This window comes from Pseudophryne corroboree, unplaced genomic scaffold (genome assembly GCF_028390025.1).
Source record: "Pseudophryne corroboree isolate aPseCor3 unplaced genomic scaffold, aPseCor3.hap2 scaffold_911, whole genome shotgun sequence".
Classification (NCBI taxonomy): domain Eukaryota; kingdom Metazoa; phylum Chordata; class Amphibia; order Anura; family Myobatrachidae; genus Pseudophryne; species Pseudophryne corroboree.
This window is the reverse complement of record NW_026970491.1, coordinates 212,675-230,879: the sequence shown is the minus strand read 5'-3', so window position 1 is coordinate 230,879 and position 18,205 is coordinate 212,675. Positions and strand designations below refer to the sequence as shown.

At 43.1% G+C, this 18,205-nt stretch overlaps 17 non-coding genes and 1 pseudogene across 17 annotated transcripts; 4 read left to right on the top strand and 14 right to left on the bottom strand.

The window, feature by feature from the left end:
- Nucleotides 1-6,088: 6,088 nt before the first annotated feature.
- On the top strand, nt 6,089-6,251 carry LOC135045678 (U1 spliceosomal RNA). Its single transcript, XR_010238094.1, has one exon. It is a non-coding gene; the product is annotated as a U1 spliceosomal RNA (small nuclear RNA).
- A 2,077-nt stretch (nt 6,252-8,328) lies between these two features.
- Nucleotides 8,329-8,507, bottom strand: LOC135045602 (U1 spliceosomal RNA; annotated as a pseudogene).
- Nucleotides 8,508-9,181: 674 nt separating this feature from the next.
- On the bottom strand, nt 9,182-9,344 carry LOC135045676 (U1 spliceosomal RNA). The gene has a single exon (XR_010238091.1). It is a non-coding gene; the product is annotated as a U1 spliceosomal RNA (small nuclear RNA).
- A 152-nt stretch (nt 9,345-9,496) lies between these two features.
- On the bottom strand, nt 9,497-9,660 carry LOC135045659 (U1 spliceosomal RNA). The gene has a single exon (XR_010238074.1). It is a non-coding gene; the product is annotated as a U1 spliceosomal RNA (small nuclear RNA).
- A 674-nt stretch (nt 9,661-10,334) lies between these two features.
- On the bottom strand, nt 10,335-10,497 carry LOC135045675 (U1 spliceosomal RNA). Its single transcript, XR_010238090.1, has one exon. It is a non-coding gene; the product is annotated as a U1 spliceosomal RNA (small nuclear RNA).
- Nucleotides 10,498-10,646: 149 nt separating this feature from the next.
- Nucleotides 10,647-10,811, bottom strand: LOC135045679 (U1 spliceosomal RNA). The gene has a single exon (XR_010238095.1). It is a non-coding gene; the product is annotated as a U1 spliceosomal RNA (small nuclear RNA).
- A 670-nt stretch (nt 10,812-11,481) lies between these two features.
- LOC135045673 (U1 spliceosomal RNA) lies at nt 11,482-11,644 on the bottom strand. The gene has a single exon (XR_010238088.1). It is a non-coding gene; the product is annotated as a U1 spliceosomal RNA (small nuclear RNA).
- A 152-nt stretch (nt 11,645-11,796) lies between these two features.
- On the bottom strand, nt 11,797-11,960 carry LOC135045657 (U1 spliceosomal RNA). The gene has a single exon (XR_010238072.1). It is a non-coding gene; the product is annotated as a U1 spliceosomal RNA (small nuclear RNA).
- A 972-nt stretch (nt 11,961-12,932) lies between these two features.
- Nucleotides 12,933-13,095, bottom strand: LOC135045664 (U1 spliceosomal RNA). Its single transcript, XR_010238079.1, has one exon. It is a non-coding gene; the product is annotated as a U1 spliceosomal RNA (small nuclear RNA).
- A 674-nt stretch (nt 13,096-13,769) lies between these two features.
- On the bottom strand, nt 13,770-13,932 carry LOC135045592 (U1 spliceosomal RNA). Its single transcript, XR_010238015.1, has one exon. It is a non-coding gene; the product is annotated as a U1 spliceosomal RNA (small nuclear RNA).
- Nucleotides 13,933-14,084: 152 nt separating this feature from the next.
- Nucleotides 14,085-14,248, bottom strand: LOC135045642 (U1 spliceosomal RNA). Its single transcript, XR_010238057.1, has one exon. It is a non-coding gene; the product is annotated as a U1 spliceosomal RNA (small nuclear RNA).
- Nucleotides 14,249-14,919: 671 nt separating this feature from the next.
- Nucleotides 14,920-15,082, bottom strand: LOC135045672 (U1 spliceosomal RNA). The gene has a single exon (XR_010238087.1). It is a non-coding gene; the product is annotated as a U1 spliceosomal RNA (small nuclear RNA).
- Nucleotides 15,083-15,234: 152 nt separating this feature from the next.
- Nucleotides 15,235-15,398, bottom strand: LOC135045606 (U1 spliceosomal RNA). The gene has a single exon (XR_010238022.1). It is a non-coding gene; the product is annotated as a U1 spliceosomal RNA (small nuclear RNA).
- Nucleotides 15,399-16,072: 674 nt separating this feature from the next.
- Nucleotides 16,073-16,235, bottom strand: LOC135045590 (U1 spliceosomal RNA). The gene has a single exon (XR_010238013.1). It is a non-coding gene; the product is annotated as a U1 spliceosomal RNA (small nuclear RNA).
- A 152-nt stretch (nt 16,236-16,387) lies between these two features.
- On the bottom strand, nt 16,388-16,551 carry LOC135045652 (U1 spliceosomal RNA). The gene has a single exon (XR_010238067.1). It is a non-coding gene; the product is annotated as a U1 spliceosomal RNA (small nuclear RNA).
- Nucleotides 16,552-16,695: 144 nt separating this feature from the next.
- On the top strand, nt 16,696-16,811 carry LOC135045618 (U5 spliceosomal RNA). Its single transcript, XR_010238034.1, has one exon. It is a non-coding gene; the product is annotated as a U5 spliceosomal RNA (small nuclear RNA).
- A 270-nt stretch (nt 16,812-17,081) lies between these two features.
- On the top strand, nt 17,082-17,198 carry LOC135045638 (U5 spliceosomal RNA). Its single transcript, XR_010238053.1, has one exon. It is a non-coding gene; the product is annotated as a U5 spliceosomal RNA (small nuclear RNA).
- Nucleotides 17,199-17,484: 286 nt separating this feature from the next.
- LOC135045636 (U5 spliceosomal RNA) lies at nt 17,485-17,597 on the top strand. Its single transcript, XR_010238051.1, has one exon. It is a non-coding gene; the product is annotated as a U5 spliceosomal RNA (small nuclear RNA).
- Nucleotides 17,598-18,205: the final 608 nt, after the last annotated feature.

Here is an 18,205-nt window from a genome sequence, read left to right as displayed (position 1 = left end):
ATTGACAGTATTGTTTTCTTTCAAAAATCCAATTAATTTTCTTTACCCGATTATTAAAATGGTAATTGACAAAAGCAAACTACATTGTCACCAGAAGAGCAATACAAAATGTACAAGTGATATATTAAAATCATCTTTCCAGCTTGAATTTCAATGATGCATTGGGGCAACGATTTTGTGAGAAACATCTTCACCCTTAAATAAAGATTTTCTTAATTCCTTACCTGTGTGCTAATTAGATATCACCTTGTTTTCACATTAAACAGACTTCCACATGAGAAAGTAGCAAGGATGCAGTGGCATTAATGTTTCCTGGTGTCAACCTGTATTATTTCAGTAGATATTAAAATGAGGATGCATCTTGCTGCCTTTCCAATGAAGCAAGTATAATTTAGTAATAGGTGAAAAACCATCCCTACAAAGATGTTAATCAGATACTTGGCTTTGTGGACACTTTTCAGAGAACAAATTTGTTAGCATAAAAATAAAGCCAGAAAATTAAGAGCTGTTTAATCACTCAATTGGATTTTTTTGCCAGCATATTTCTTTTTCTCTGCAACCCACTGCTAAATTGTGCTTCCTAGCTGTTTTTATAAAATCACTGAATCAAATCTAACTCTGATTACATCAGAGAAGGCCAGGTACCCTACACCATAACAGGGGTTTTCGAAATTTTGACTTGTCTACTTAAAGATCAACAAAATCTGATAACAAGGTCAATTACGTCCCTGGGTGGGATTGAACCACCAACCTTTTGGTTAACAGCCGTACACACTAACTGATTGCGCCACAGCGACACTTTGCAAAAGTACTTACTGACAAAGGCTAATAAGCATTCATCTAGAACGTTTCCTATAAAAACTTTAAATAGTCAATAATCTGGAGAGTTTTTGTAAGATGTTTCTTCCATCAACCAATGAAGAAACACATTGGTACTTTCCCATGAGGAGTGAGTGCTTCAGGATCTCTTGCACTTACATGTGCAGCAGAGTACTGTAATGGAAGCATGCTGGGTCCATAACCCAGAGGTAGGCAGATTGAAACTATCCTCTGCTATATGCATTTTTTTTGTTAATTAAAGTAATCCAAAACTGGGATTGATATTTGTGCTCTTTTATTTTTACTTAAAGTACAATAACTTTTACCATTTTAATTTGTTTTAATAGTATATTGACAGTATTGTTTTCTTTCAAAAATCCAATTAATTTTCTTTACCCGATTATTAAAATGGTAATTGACAAAAACAAACTACATTGTCACCAGAAGAGCAATACAAAATGTACACGTGATATATTAAAATCATCTTTCCAGCTTGAATTTCAATGATGCATTGGGGCAACGATTTTGTGAGAAACATCTTCACCCTTAAATAAAGATTTTCTTAATTCCTTACCTGTGTGCTAATTAGATATCACCTTGTTTTCACATTAAACAGACTTCCACATGAGAAAACAGCAAAGATGCAGTGGCGTTAATGTTTCCTGGTGTCAACCTGTATTATTTCCGTAGATATTGAAATGAGGATGCATCTTGCTGCCTTTCCAATGAAGCAAGTTTAATTTAGTAATAGGTGAAAAACCATCCCTACAAAGATGTTAATCAGATACTTGGCTTTGTGGACACTTTTCAGAGAACAAATTAGTTAGCATAAAAATAAAGCCAGAAAATGAAGAGCTGTTTAATCACTCAATTGGATTTTTCTGCCAGCATATTTCTTTTTCTCTGCAACCCACTGCTAAATTGTGCTTCCTAGCTGTTTTTTTTATAAAATCACTTAATCAAATCTAACTCTGATTACATCAGAGAAGGCCAGGTACCCTACACCATAAGAGGGGGTTTGAAATTTTGACTTGTCTACTTAAAGATCACCAAAATCTGATAACAAGGTCAATTACATCCCTGGGTGGGATTGAACCACCAACCCTTTGATTAATAACCAAACACACTAACCGATTGCGCCACAGAGACACTTTGCAAACTTACATACTGACAAAGGCTAATAAGCATTCATCTAGAACGTTTCCTAGAAAAACTTTAAAAAGTCAATAATCTGGAGAGTTTTTGTAAGATGTTTCTTCCATCAACCAACGAAGAAACACATTGGTACTTTCCCATGATGAGTGAGTGCTTCAGGATCTCTTGCACTTACATGTGCAGCAGAGTACTGCATTGGAAACATGCTGGGCCCATAACCCAGAGGTAGGCAGATTGAAACTATCCTCTGCTATATGCATTTTTTATTGTTAATTAAAGTAATCCAAAACTGGGATTGATATTTTTGCTCTTTTATTTTTACTTAAAGTACAATAACTTTTACCATTTTAATTTGTTTTAATAGTATATTGACAGTATTGTTTTCTTTCAAAAATCCACTTAATTTTCTTTACCCTATTATTATAATGGTAATTGACAAAAACAAACTACATTGTCACCAGAAGAGCAATACAAAATGTACAAGTGATATATTAAAATCATCTTTCCAGCTTGAATTTCAATGATGCATTGGGGCAACGATTTTGTGAGAAACATCTTCACCCTTAAATAAAGATTTTCTTAATTCCTTACCTGTGTGCTAATTAGATATCACCTTGTTTTCACATTAAACAGACTTCCACATGAGAAAACAGCAAAGATGCAGTGGCGTTAATGTTTCCTGGTGTCAACCTGTATTATTTCCGTAGATATTGAAATGAGGATGCATCTTGCTGCCTTTCCAATGAAGCAAGTTTAATTTAGTAATAGGTGAAAAACTATCCCTACAAAGATGTTAATCAGACACTTGGCTTTGTGGACACTTTTCAGAGAACAAATTAGTTAGCATAAAAATAAAGCCAGAAAATGAAGAGCTGTTTAATCACTCAATTGGATTTTTCTGTCAGCATATTTCTTTTTCTCTGCAACCCACTGCTAAATTGTGCTTCCTAGCTGTTTTTTTTATAAAATCACTTAATCAAATCTAACTCTGATTACATCAGAGAAGGCCAGGTACCCTACACCATAAGAGGGGGTTTGAAATTTTGACTTGTCTACTTAAAGATCACCAAAATCTGATAACAAGGTCAATTACATCCCTGGGTGGGATTGAACCACCAACCCTTTGATTACTAACAAAACACACTAACAGATTGCGCCACAGAGACACTTTGCAAACTTACATACTGACAAAGGCTAATAAGCATTCATCTAGAACGTTTCCTAGAAAAACTTTAAAAAGTCAATAATCTGGAGAGTTTTTGTAAGATGTTTCTTCCATCAACCAACGAAGAAACACATTGGTACTTTCCCATGATGAGTGAGTGCTTCAGGATCTCTTGCACTTACATGTGCAGCAGAGTACTGCATTGGAAACATGCTGGGCTCATAACCCAGAGGTAGGCAGATTGAAACTATCCTCTGCTATATGCATTTTTTATTGTTAATTAAAGTAATCCAAAACTGGGATTGATATTTTTGCTCTTTTATTTTTACTTAAAGTACAATAACTTTTACCATTTTAATTTGTTTTAATAGTATATTGACAGTATTGTTTTCTTTCAAAAATCCACTTAATTTTCTTTACCCTATTATTATAATGGTAATTGACAAAAACAAACTACATTGTCACCAGAAGAGCAATACAAAATGTACAAGTGATATATTAAAATCATCTTTCCAGCTTGAATTTCAATGATGCATTGGGGCAACGATTTTGTGAGAAACATCTTCACCCTTAAATAAAGATTTTCTTAATTCCTTACCTGTGTGCTAATTAGATATCACCTTGTTTTCACATTAAACAGACTTCCACATGCGAAAGCAGCAAGGATGCAGTGGCGTTAATGTTTCCTGGTGTCAACCTGTATTATTTCAGTAGACATTGAAATGAGGATGCATCTTGCTGCCTTTCCAATGAAGCAAGTTTAATTTAGTAATAGGTGAAAAACCATCCCTACAAAGATGTTAATCAGAGACTTGGCTTTGTGGACACTTTTCAGAGAACAAATTTGTTAGCATAAAAATAAAGCCAGAAAATGAAGAGCTGTTTAATCACTCAATTGGATTTTTTTGCCAGCATATTTCTTTTTCTCTGCAACTCACTGCTAAATTGTGCTTCCTAGCTGTTTTTATAAAATCACTAAATCAAATCTAACTCTGATTACATCAGAGAAGGCCAGGTACCCTACACCATAACAGGGGGTTTGAAATTTTGACTTGTCTACTTAAAGATCACCAAAATCTGATAACAAGGTCAATTAAGTCCCTGGGTGGGATTGAACCACCAACCTTTTGGTTAATAACCATACACACAGACTGATTGCGCCACAGCGACACTTTGCAAAAGTACATACTGACAAAGGCTAATAAGCATTCATCTAGAACGTTTCCTAGAAACATTTTAAAAAGTCAATAATGTGGAGAGTTTTTGTAAGATGTTTCTTCCATCAACCAATGAAGAAACACATTGGAACTTTCCCATGATAAGTGAGTGCTTCAGGACCTCTTGCACTTACATGTGCAGCAGAGTACTGTAATGGAAGCATGCTGGGTCCATAACCCAGAGGTAGGCAGATTGAAACTATCCTCTGCTATATGCATTTTTTTTTGTTAATTAAAGTAATCCAAAACTGGGATTGATATTTTTGCTCTTTTATTTTTACTTAAAGTACAATAACTTTTACCATTTTAATTTGTTTTAATAGTATATTGACAGTATTGTTTTCTTTCAAAAATCCAATTAATTTTCTTTACCCGATTATTAAAATGGTAATTGACAAAAACAAACTACATTGTCACCAGAAGAGCAATACAAAATGTACAAGTGATATATTAAAATCATCTTTCCAGCTTGAATTTCAATGATGCATTGGGGCAACGATTTTGTGAGAAACATCTTCACCCTTTAATAAAGATTTTCTTAATTCCTTACCTGTGTGCTAATTAGATATCACCTTGTTTTCACATTAAACAGACTTCCACATGAGAAAGCAGCAAGGATGCAGTGGCGTTAATGTTTCCTGGTGTCAACCTGTATTATTTCAGTAGATATTGAAATGAGGATGCATCTTGCTGCCTTTCCAATGAAGCAAGTTTAATTTAGTAATAGGTGAAAAACCATCCAAGAGCTGTTTAATCACTCAATTGGATTTTTTTGCCAGCATATTTCTTTTTCTCTGCAACCCACTGCTAAATTGTGCTTCCTAGCTGTTTTTATAAAATCACTGAATCAAATCTAACTCTGATTACATCAGAGAAGTCTAAATACCTAACACCATAACAGGGGGTTTGAAATTTTGACTTGTCTACTTAAAGATCACCAAAATCTGATAACAAAGTCAATTACATCCCTGGGTGGGATTGAACCACCAACCTTTTGGTTAATAGCCATACACACTAACTGATTGCGCCACAGCGACACTTTGCAAAATTACATACTGACAAAGGCTAATAAACAATCATCTAGAACGTTTCCTAGAAAAACTTTAAAAAGTCAATAATCTGGAGTGTTTTTGTAAGATGTTTCTGCCATCAACCAATGAAGAAACACATTGGTACTTTCCCATGATGAGTGAGTGCTTCAGGATCTCTTGCACTTACATGTGCAGCAGAGTACTGCAATGGAAGCATGCTGGGCCCATAACCCAGAGGTAGAAAGATTGAAACTATCCTCTGCTATATGCATTTTTTTTGTTAATTAAAGTAATCCAAAACTGGGATTGATATTTTTGCTCTTTTATTTTTACTTAAAGTACAATAACTTTTACCATTTTAATTTGTTTTAATAGTATATTGACAGTATTGTTTTCTTTCAAAAATTCACTTAAGTTTCTTTTTTGTGTGCTAATTAGATATCACCTTGTTTTCACATTAAATAGACTTCCACATGAGAAAGCAGCAAGGATGCAGTGGCGTTAATGTTTCCTGGTGGTAGTGGGGGACTGTGTTTGTGCTTTCCTCTGGTCAGCTCTGGTAAAAGTCAGATTTCTTTGTCTCAGATCTTCCTCTAGCCTTGTTCTTCTTTCGAGAGTTCCCTTGTGCTGCCTCAGTTGGATCTCCTTCACTTGACAGGGGGGTACCCGAGCAGCGACCCTCCCCAGCACTAGCCCAACTCCTACTTACCTGCCAGGTGAGATACTATGATCATGAAGGTGCTTCTCCCAGGGAAAGGCTCACCCATTGCACTCTGGGTGTGCTGCTCCTGCGATTTCCCCAAATGTGGGAAACTTGACTGCATAATTTGTGTTTCCCCTGGTCGGCTCTCGTATAATTCAGATCTCTTTGTCTCAGGTCTCTCTCCAGCCTAGTTTGCTGTCTGTTTCCACTTCTCTTTTCTTAAACCGCTCCCTTCTATGCCCTTGCGCACCTTAATTAAATCTAACTCTGATTACGTCAGAGAAGGCTAGGTACCCTACACCATAAGAGGGGGTTTGAAATTTTGACTTGTCTACTTAAAGATCACCAAAATCTGATCACAAGGTCAATTACATCACTGGGTGGGAACCTTTTGGTTAATAGCCTATGTAAGTGCAAGAGATCCTGAAGCACTCACTCATCATGGGAATGTACCAATGTGTTTCTTACAAAAATTCTCCAGATTATTGACTTTTTAAAGTTTTTCTAGGAAACGTTCTAGATGAATGCTTATTAGCCTTTGTCAGTATGTACTTTTGCAAAGTGTCGCTGTGGCGCAATCAGTTAGTGTGTATGGCTATTAACCTAAAGGTTGGTGATTCAATCCCACCCAGGGACGTAATAGACCTTGTTATCAGATTTTGGTGATCTTTAAGTAGACAAGTCAAAATTTCAAACCCCCTCTTATGGTGTAGGGTACCCGGCCTTCTCTGATGTAATCAGAATTAGATTTAAGTGATTTTATAAAAAACAGCTAGGAAGCACAATTTAGCAGTGGGTTGCAGAGAAAAAGAAAAATGCTGGCAGAAAAATCCAATTGAGTGATTAAACAGCTCTTCATTTTCTGGCTTTATTTTTATGCTAACAAATTTGTTCTCTGAAAAGTGTCCACAAAGCCAAGTCTCTAATTAACACCTTTGTAGGCATGGTTTTTAACCTATTACTAAATTAAACTTGCTTCATTGGAAAGGCAGCAAGATGCATCCTCATTTCAATGTCTACTGAAATAATACAGGTTGACACCAGGAAACATTAACGCCACTGCATCCTTGCTGCTTTCTCATGTGGAAGTCTGTTTAATGTGAAAACAAGGTGATATCTAATTAGCACACAGGTAGGGAATTAAGAAAATCTTTATTTAAGGGTGAAGATGTTTCTCACAAAATCGTTACCTCAATGCATCATTGAAATTCAAGCTGAAAAGATGATTTTAATATATCACTTGTACATTTTGTATTGCTCTTCTGGTGACAATGTAGTTTGTTTTTGTCAATTACCATTTTAATAATAGGGTAAAGAAAATTAAGTGGATTTTTGAAAGAAAACAATACTGTCAATATACTATTAAAACAAATTAAAACGGTAAAAGTTATTGTACTTTAAGTAAAAATAAAAGAGCCAAAATATCAATCCCAGTTTTGGATTACTTTAATTAACAAAAAAAATGCATATAGCAGAGGACAGTTGCAATCTGCCTACCTCTGGGTTATAGGCCCAGCATGCTTCCATTGTAGTCCTTTGCTGCACATGTAAGTGCAAGAGATCCTGAAGCACTCACTCATCATGGGAAAGTACCAATGTGTTTCTTCATTGGTTGATGGAAGGAACATCTTACAAAAACTCTCCAGATTATTGACTTTTTAAAGTTTTTCTAGGAAACGTTCTAGATGAATGCTTATTAACCTTTGTCAGTATGTACTTTCGCAAAGTGTCTCTGAGGCGCAAACAGTTAGCGTGTTCAGTTGTTAACCAAAAGGTTGGTGGTTCAATCCCACCTAGGGACGTAATTGACCTCGTTATCAGATTTTGGTGATCTTTAAGTAGACAAGTAAAAATTTCAAACCACCTCTTATGGTGTAGGGTACCTGGCCTTCTCTGATGTAATCAGAGTTAGATTTGATTAAGTGATTTTATAAAAAAAACAGCCACGAAGCACAATTTAGCAGTGGGTTGCAGAGAAAAAGAAATATGCTGGCAGAAAAATCCAATTGAGTGATTAAACAGCTCTTCATTTTCTGGCTTTATTTTTATGCTAACAAATTTGTGCTCTGAAAAGTGTCCACAAAGCCAAGTATCTGATTAACACCTTTGTAGGGATGGTTTTTCACCTATTATTAAATTAAACTTGCTTCATTGGAAAGGCAGCAAGTGATGTCATCCAAGCAGTGGGTCAAAGTTGGCTTCAAACCTCGTCTGCTTATGAAAAGAGAAAAGGGGTATGCAGGGCATGGCGGCCTTTTGCGGTGCTTGGATGACCCCTAGTTCGCATTAAATAATGCAGTCGAGTTTCCCACATTTGGGGAAATCACAGGGGTCAGCATACCCAGAATGCAATGAATGAACCGCACCCTGGGAGAACAGTCTTCATGACCATGGTATCTCCTATGCAAAATAAGTATGATTTGGGATAGGGCTGGGGAGGGCCGCTGCTCAGGCACATCTCTGTCAAGTAAAGGAGATTCAACTGAGGCAGCACAAGGGAACTCTCATCTGGGGACAACAACTGCAGGGAGAACACATATTTTCAGATGAACATGGGAGGGCAGAAGGCTGCCTAATACTGAAGCACCCCCAAACAACAAACCAAATGCAACAACTAGTGCAAGCATTCCTGGGGGAAGGCCTGCAGCAGATGGATTTGCATATGGCGATGTCATCCAAGCAGTGGGTCAAAGTTGGCTTCAACCCTCGTCTGCATATGAAAAGAGAAAAGGGGCGTGCAGGGCATGGCGGCCTTTTGCGGCACTTGGATGACCCCTAGTTCGCATTAAACACCTCCACCCTCCGTCGGTGTGGGGCTCATGTTGGCTATGCCCCAGCCCCTGAAGCATTCAAGCTGATTTCTTGCAGCAGCTGGGCACTGTAACAGCTCCAGAGCTGCTCTGTAAGGCAAGTAAAAGGGTGTGGGCCCTGCAGCACTACCTGTAGTTCGCATTGTGCGTTGGAAGGCACAAAGTAAGCAGAAAGGAGGAGAAGTCAGGATAGTGCGCAAGGGCATAGAAGGGAGCTGCTGAAGAAAAGAGAAGTGGAAACAGACAGCAAACTAGGCTGGAGAGAGACCTGAGACAAAGAGATCTGAATTATACGAGACCTGACCAGGGGAAACACAAATTATGCAGTCAAGTTTCCCACATTTGGGGAAATCGCAGGAGCAGCACACCCAGAGTGCAATGGGTGAGCCTTGCCCTGGGAGAAGCACCTTCATGATCATAGTATCTCACCTGGCAGGTAAGTAGGAGTTGGGCTAGAGCTGGGGAGGGTCGCTGCTCGGGCACCCCCCTGTCAAGTGAAGGAGATCCAACTGAGGCAGCACAAAGGAACTCTCGAAAGAAGAACAAGGCTAGAGGAAGATCTGAGACAAAGAAATCTGACTTTTACCAGAGCTGACCAGAGGAAAGCACAAACACAGTCCACCACTACCACAAATAATGCAGTCGAGTTTCCCACATTTGGGGAAATCACAGGGGTCAGCATACCCAGAGTGCAATGAATGAACCGCACCCTGGGAGAACAATCTTCATAACAATGGTATCTCCTATGCAAAATAAGTATGATTTGGGATATGGCTGGGGAGGGCCGCTGCTCAGGCACATCTCTGTCAAGTAAAGGAGATTCAACTGAGGCAGCACAAGGGAACTCTCATCTGGGGACAACAACTGCAGGGAGAACACATATTTTCAGATGAACATGGGAGGGCAGAAGGCTGCCTAATACTGAAGCACCCCCAAACAACAAACCAAATGCAACAACTAGTGCAAGCATTCCTGGGGGAAGGCCTGCAGCAGATAGATTTGCATATGGTGATGTCATCCAAGCAGTGGGTCAAAGTTGGCTTCAACCCTCGTCTGCATATGAAAAGAGAAAAGGGGCGTGCAGGGCATGGTGGCCTTTTGCGGCACTTGGCTGACCCCTAGTTTGCATTAAACACCTCCACCCTCCTTCGGTGTAGGGCTCATGTTGGCTATGCCCCAGCCCCTGAAGCATTCAAGCTGATTTCTTGCAGCAGCTGGGCACTGTAACAGCTCCAGAGCTGCTCTGTAAGGCAAGTAAAAGGGTGTGGGCCCTGCAGCACTACCTGTAGTTCGCATTGTGCGTTGGAAGGCACAAAGTAAGCAGAAAGGAGGAGAAGTCAGGATAGTGCGCAAGGGCATAGAAGGGAGCGGCTCAAGAAAAGAGAAGTGGAAACAGACAGCAAACTAGGCTGGAGAGAGACCTGAGACAAAGAGATCTGAATTATACGAGACCTGACCAGGGGAAACACAAATTATGCAGTCAAGTTTCCCACATTTGGGGAAATCGCAGGGGCAGCACACCCAGAGTGCAATGGGTGAGCCTTGCCCTGGGAGAAGCACCTTCATGATCATAGTATCTCACCTGGCAGGTAAGTAGGAGTTGGGCTAGAGCTGGGGAGGGTCGCTGCTCGGGCACCCCCCTGTCAAGTGAAGGAGATCCAACTGAGGCAGCACAAGGAAACTCTCGAAAGAAGAACAAGGCTAGAGGAAGATCTGAAACAAAGAAATCTGACTTTTACCAGAGATTAGAGGAAAACACAAACACAGTCCCCCACTACCAACAAATAAAGCAGTCGCGTTTCCCACATTTGGGGAAATCACAGGGGTCAGCATACCCAGAATGCAATGAATGAACCTCACCCTGGGAGAGTAATCTTCATGACCATGGTATCTCCTATGCAAAATAAGTATGATTTGGGATAGGGCTGGGGAGGGCCGCTGCTCATGCACATCTCTGTCAAGTAAAGGAGATTCAACTGAGGCAGCACAAGGGAACTCTCATCTGGGGACAACAACTGCAGGGAGAACACATATTTTCAGATGAACATGGGAGGGCAGAAGGCTGCCTAATACTGAAGCACCCCCAAACAACAAACCAAATGCAACAACTAGTGCAAGCATTCCTGGGGGAAGTTCTGCAGAAGACGGATTTGCATATGGTGATGTCATCCAAGCAGTGGGTCAAAGTTGGCTTCAACCCTCATCTGCATATGAAAAGAGAAAAGGGGCGTGCAGGGCATGGCGGCCTTTTGCGGTGCTTGGATGACCCCTAGTTCGCATTAAACACCCCACCCTCCTTTGGTGTGGGGCTCATGTTGGCCATGCCCCATCCCCTCAAGCATTCAAGCTGATTTATTGCAGCAGCTGGGCACTGTAACAGCTCCAGAGCTGCTCTGAACGGCAAGTAAAAGGGTGTGGGCCCTGCAGCACTACCTGTAGTTTGCATTGTGCATTGGAAGGCACAAAGTAAGCAGACGGGAGAAGTCAGGATAGTGCGCAAGGGCATAGAAGGGAGCGGCTCAAGAAAAGAGAAGTTGAAACAGACAGCAAACTAGGCTGGAGAGAGACCTGAGACAAAGAGATCTGAATTATACGAGAGCCGACCAGGGGAAACACAAATTATGCAGTCAAGTTTCCCACATTTGGGGAAATCGCAGGAGCAGCACACCCAGAGTGCAATGGGTGAGCCTTGCCCTGGGAGAAGCACCTACATGATCATAGTATCTCACCTGCCAGGTAAGTAGAAGTTGGGCTAGAGCTGGGGAGGGTCGCTGCTCGGGTACCCCCCTGTCAAGTGAAGGAGATCCAACTGAGGCAGCACAAGGGAACTCTCGAAAGAAGAACAAGGCTAAAGGAAGATCTGAGACAAAGAAATCTGACTTTTACCAGAGCTGACCAGAGGAAAGCACAAACACAGTCCCCCACTACCACAAATAAAGCAGTCGAGTTTCCCACATTTGGGGAAATCACAGGGGTCAGCATACCCAGAATGCAATGAATGAACCTCACCGTGGGAGAACAATCTTCATGACCATGGTATCTCCTATGCAAAATAAGTATGATTTGGGATAGGGCTGGGGAGGGCCGCTGCTCAGGCACATCTCTGTCAAGTAAAGGAGATTCAACTGAGGCAGCACAAGGGAACTCTCATCTGGGGACAACAACTGCAGGGAGAACACATATTTTCAGATGAACATGGGAGGGCAGAAGGCTGCCTAATACTGAAGCACCCCCAAACAACAAACCAAATGCAACAACTAGTGCAAGCATTCCTGGGGGAAGGCCTGCAGCAGATGGATTTGCATACGGTGATGTCATCCAAGCAGTGGGTCAAAGTTGGCTTCAACCCTCGTCTGCATATGAAAAGAGAAAAGGGGCGTGCAGGGCATGGCGGCCTTTTGCGGCGCTTGGATGACCCCTAGTTCGCATTAAACACCTCCACCCTCCTTCGGTGTGGGGCTCATGTTGGCTATGCCCCAGCCCCTGAAGCATTCAAGCTGATTTCTTGCAGCAGCTGGGCACTGTAACAGCTCCAGAGCTGCTCTGTACGGCAAGTAAAAGGGTGTGGGCCCTGCAGCACTACCTGTAGTTTGCATTGTGCATTGGAAGGCACAAAGTAAGCAGACAGGAGGAGAAGTCAGGATAGTGCACAAGGGTATAAAAGGGAGGGGCTCATGAAAAAAGAAGTGGAAACAGACAGCAAACTAGGCTGGAGAGAGACCTGAGACAAAGAGATCTGAATTATACGAGAGCCGACCAGGGGAAACACAAATTATGCAGTCAAGCTTCCCACATTTGGGGAAATCAGAGTGCAATGGGTGAGCCTTGCCCTGGAAGAAGCACCTTCATGATCATAGTATCTCACCTAGCAGGTAAGTAGGAGTTGGGCTAGAGCTGGGGAGGGTCGCTGCTCGGGCACCCCTCTGTCAAGTGAAAGAGATCCAACTGAGGCAGCACAAGGAAACTCTCGAAAGAAGAACAAGGCTAGAGGAAGATCTGAGACAAATAAATCTGACTTTTACCAGAGCTGACCAGAGGAAAGCACAAACACAGTCCCCCACTACCACAAATAATGCAGTCGAGTTTCCCACATTTTGGAAATTACAGGGGTCAGCATACCCAGAATGCAATGAATGAACCTCACCCTGGGAGAACAATCTTCATGACCATGGTATCTCCTATGCAAAATAAGTATGATTTGGGATAGGGCTGGGGAGGGCCGCTGCTCAGGCACATCTCTGTCAAGTAAAGGAGATTCAACTGAGGCAGCACAAGGGAACTCTCATCTGGGGACAACAACTGCAGGGAGAACACATATTTTCAGATGAACATGGGAGGGCAGAAGGCTGCCTAATACTGAAGCACCCCCAAACAACAAACCAAATGCAACAACTAGTGCAAGCATTCCTGGGGGAAGGCCTGCAGCAGATGGATTTGCATACGGTGATGTCATCCAAGCAGTGGGTCAAAGTTGGCTTCAACCCTCGTCTGCATATGAAAAGAGAAAAGGGGCGTGCAGGGCATGGCGGCCTTTTGCGGCGCTTGGATGACCCCTAGTTCACATTAAACACCTCCACCCTCCTTCGGTGTGGGGCTCATGTTGGCTGTGCCCCAGCCCCTGAAGCATTCAAGCTGATTTCTTGCAGTAGCTGGGCACTGTAACAGCTCCAGAGCTGCTCTGTACGGCAAGTAAAAGGGTGTGGGCCCTACAGCACTACCTGTAGTTTGCATTGTGCATTGGAAGGCACAAAGTAAGCAGACAGGAGGAGAAGTCAGGATAGTGCACAAGGGTATAAAAGGGAGGGGCTCATGAAAAAAGAAGTGGAAACAGACAGCAAACTAGGCTGGAGAGAGACCTGAGACAAAGAGATCTGAATTATACGAGAGCCGACCAGGGGAAACACAAATTATGCAGTCAAGCTTCCCACATTTGGGGAAATCGCAGGGGCACCACACCCAGAGTGCAATGGGTGAGCCTTGCCCTGGGAGAAGCACCTTCATGATCATAGTATCTCACCTGGCAAGTAAGTAGGAGTTGGGCTAGAGCTGGGGAGGGTCGCTGCTCGGGAACCCCCCTGTCAAGTGAAAGAGATCCAACTGAGGCAGCACAAGGGAACTCTCGAAAGAAGAACAAGGCTAGAGGAAGATCTGAGACAAATAAATCTGACTTTTACCAGAGCTGTCCAGAGGAAAGCACAAACACAGTCCCCCACTACCACAAATAATGCAGTTGAGTTTCCCACATTTGGGGAAATCACAGGGGTCAGCATACCCAGAATGCAATGAATGAACCTCACCCTGGGAGAACAATCTTCATGACCATGGTATCGCCTATGCAAAATAAGTATGATTTGGGATAGGGCTGGGGAGGGCCGCTGCTCAGGCACATCTCTGTCAAGTAAAGGAGATTCAACTGAGGCAGCACAAGGGAACTCTCATCTGGGGACAACAACTGCAGGGAAAACACATATTTTCAGATAAACATGGGAGGGCAGAAGGCAGCCTAATACTGAAGCACCCCCAAACAACAAACCAAATGCAACAACTAGTACAAGCATTCCTGGGGGAAGGCCTGCAGCAGATGGATTTGCATATGGTGATGTCATCCAAGCAGTGGGTCAAAGTTGGCTTCAACCCTCGTCTGCATATGAAAAGAGAAAAGGGGCGTGCAGGGCATGGCGGCCTTTTGCGGCGCTTGGATGACCCCTAGTTCGCATTAAACACCTCCACCCTCCTTCGGTGTGGGGCTCATGTTGGCTATGCCCCAGCCCCTGAAGCATTCAAGCTGATTTCTTGCAGCAGCTGGGCACTGTAACAGCTCCAGAGCTGCTCTGAACGGCAAGTAAAAGGGTGTGGGCCCTGCAGCACTACCTGTAGTTTGCATTGTGCATTGGAAGGCACAAAGTAAGCAGACGGGAGAAGTCAGGATAGTGCGCAAGGGCATAGAAGGGAGCGGCTCAAGAAAAGAGAAGTTGAAACAGACAGCAAACTAGGCTGGAGAGAGACCTGAGACAAAGAGATCTGAATTATACGAGAGCCGACCAGGGGAAACACAAATTATGCAGTCAAGTTTCCCACATTTGGGGAAATCGCAGGAGCAGCACACCCAGAGTGCAATGGGTGAGCCTTGCCCTGGGAGAAGCACCTACATGATCATAGTATCTCACCTGCCAGGTAAGTAGAAGTTGGGCTAGAGCTGGGGAGGGTCGCTGCTCGGGTACCCCCCTGTCAAGTGAAGGAGATTCAACTGAGGCAGCACAAGGGAACTCTCGAAAGAAGAACAAGGCTAGAGGAAGATCTGAGACAAATAAATCTGACTTTTACCAGAGCTGACCAGAGGAAAGCACAAACACAGTCCCCCACTACCACAAATAATGCAGTCGAGTTTCCCACATTTGGGGAAATCACAGGGGTCAGCATACCCAGAATGCAATGAATGAACCTCACCCTGGGAGAACAATCTTCATGACCATGGTATCTCCTATGCAAAATAAGTATGATTTGGGATAGGGCTGGGGAGGGCCGCTGCTCAGGCACATCTCTGTCAAGTAAAGGAGATTCAACTGAGGCAGCACAAGGGAACTCTCATCTGGGGACAACAACTGCAGGGAGAACACATATTTTCAGATGAACATGGGAGGGCAGAAGGCTGCCTAATAATGAAGCACCCCCAAACAACAAACCAAATGCAACAACTAGTGCAAGCATTCCTGGGGGAAGGCCTGCAGCAGATGGATTTGCATACGGTGATGTCATCCAAGCAGTGGGTCAAAGTTGGCTTCAACCCTCGTCTGCATATGAAAAGAGAAAAGGGGCGTGCAGGGCATAGCGGCCTTTTGCGGCGCTTGGATGACCCCTAGTTCGCATTAAACACCTCCACCCTCCTTCGGTGTGGGGCTCATGTTGGCTATGCCCCAGCCCCTGAAGCATTCAAGCTGATTTCTTGCAGCAGCTGGGCACTGTAACAGCTCCAGAGCTGCTCTGTACGGCAAGTAAAAGGGTGTGGGCCCTGCAGCACTACCAGTAGTTTGCATTGTGCATTGGAAGGCACAAAGTAAGCAGACAAGAGGAGAAGTCAGGATAGTGCACAAGGGTATAAAAGGGAGGGGCTCATGAAAAAAGAAGTGGAAACAGACAGCAAACTAGGCTGGAGAGAGACCTGAGACAAAGAGATCTGAATTATACGAGAGCCGACCAGGGGAAACACAAATTATGCAGTCAAGCTTCCCACATTTGGGGAAATCGCAGGGGCACCACACCCAGAGTGCAATGGGTGAGCCTTGCCCTGGGAGAAGCACCTTCATGATCATAGTATCTCACCTGGCAGGTAAGTAGGAGTTGGGCTAGAGCTGGGGAGGGTCGCTACTCGGGCACCCCCCTGTCAAGTGAAAGAGATCCAACTGAGGCAGCACAAGGGAACTCTCGAAAGAAGAACAAGGCTAGAGGAAGATCTGAGACAAATAAATCTGACTTTTACCAGAGCTGACCAGAGGAAAGCACAAACACAGTCCCCCACTACCACAAATAATGCAGTCGAGTTTCCCACATTTGGGGAAATCACAGGGGTCAGCATACCCAGAATGCAATGAATGAACCTCACCCTGGGAGAACAATCTTCATGACCATGGTATCGCCTATGCAAAATAAGTATGATTTGGGATAGGGCTGGGGAGGGCCGCTGCTCAGGCACATCTCTGTCAAGTAAAGGAGATTCAGCTGAGGCAGCACAAGGGAACTCTCATCTGGGGACAACAACTGCAGGGAGAACACATATTTTCATATAAAAATCTTGGTCATGCTCTGGTTTCTCTTCAGAACGAACAAATCTTTCGCCTCTTACTAAAGATTTCCGTGGAGAGGAGCAAAACCGAGTTTTATCTCAATTTTTGCATGCCCCATCTTTTTGGGGTTTCTTTTACCGGTTTAAAGATAGAATGAGTGTGCTTTAATGTAAGCTCATTTGCATAGAAATGACAGTAAATGTTTATTTATGTTCAAACAGAACTTTCTTGACCATGCTACTTGCTTTAAAGATCTGGGAGCACATGGAATACAGTACAAACCATGCTTATAGCAAGGAGAAGCCAGGTGAGAAATCTGCTTTCTTTCAAATTGGGCGCTCACTTTGATCTGAATGAGGACTGCTGGCACAGCACTCAGGCGACAGGTGGAATCTTGGTCATGCTCTGGTTTCTCTTCAGAACGAACAAATCTTTCGCCTTTTATTAAAGATTATCCGTGGAGAGGAGCAAAACTGAATTTTATCTCAATTTTTGCATGCCCCATATTATTGGGGTTTCTTTTATCAGTTTAAAGACAGAACGAGTGTGCTTTCTTGTTAGCTTTAATGTAAGTTTATTTGCATAACAATGACAATAAATGTCTGTTTCTTTTCAAGCAGAACTTTCTTGACCATACTAATTGCTTGAAAGATCTGGGAGCACATGGAAAAGAGTACAAACCATGTTTATAGCAAGGGGAAGCCTGGTGAGAAATCTGCTTTCTTTCTTTCAAATTGGGTGCTCACTTTGAGCTGAATGAGGACTGCTGGCATGGCACTCAGGCGACAGGTGGAATCTTGGTCATGCTCTGGTTTCTCTTCAGAACGAACAAATCTTTCGCCTTTTACTAAAGATTTCCGTGGAGAGGAGCAAAACTGAGTTTTATCTCAATTTTTGCATGCCCCATATCATACCTCCCAACTGTCCCGATTTTCGCGGGACAGTCCCGTTTTTTGGGGACTGTCCCGCTGTCCCACCTGCGGGCCGCAGTGTCCCGCGGTGGGGAGGACAATTGGGAGGCTCTGTCTGTCGCTGCACTGCTTAGCAGAGCAGCGGTGAATAGACGCTGTGCGCATGCGCACAGCGTCTATTCACTGAAGTCAGAGGGAGAGGTGGCATGCCAGCGGCTCACAGAGCGCTGGGCATGCCCGCTCAGTGCCGAAAACGGGGGCGTGACTCGCGATCGCGGGTCCTCCCGCGAAGCCACGCCCCCTTTTACTTAGGCCACACCCTTTTTGGGAGCGCGCGCGACTTCGCCGCGCGTGTGTCCCTCTTTGCGAGCCGACAAAGTTGGGAGGTATGCCCATATTATTGGGGTTTCTTTTATCAGTTTAAAGACAGAACGAGTTTGCTTTCTTGTTAGCTTTAATGTAAGTTTATTTGCATAACAATGACAGTAAATGTTTGTTTCTTTTCAAACAGAACTTTCTTGACCATGCTACTTGCTTGAAAGATCTGGGAGCACATGGAAAACAGTACAAACCATGCAGTATCACAAGAGCCTTTATTTGATCTTTCATGAAG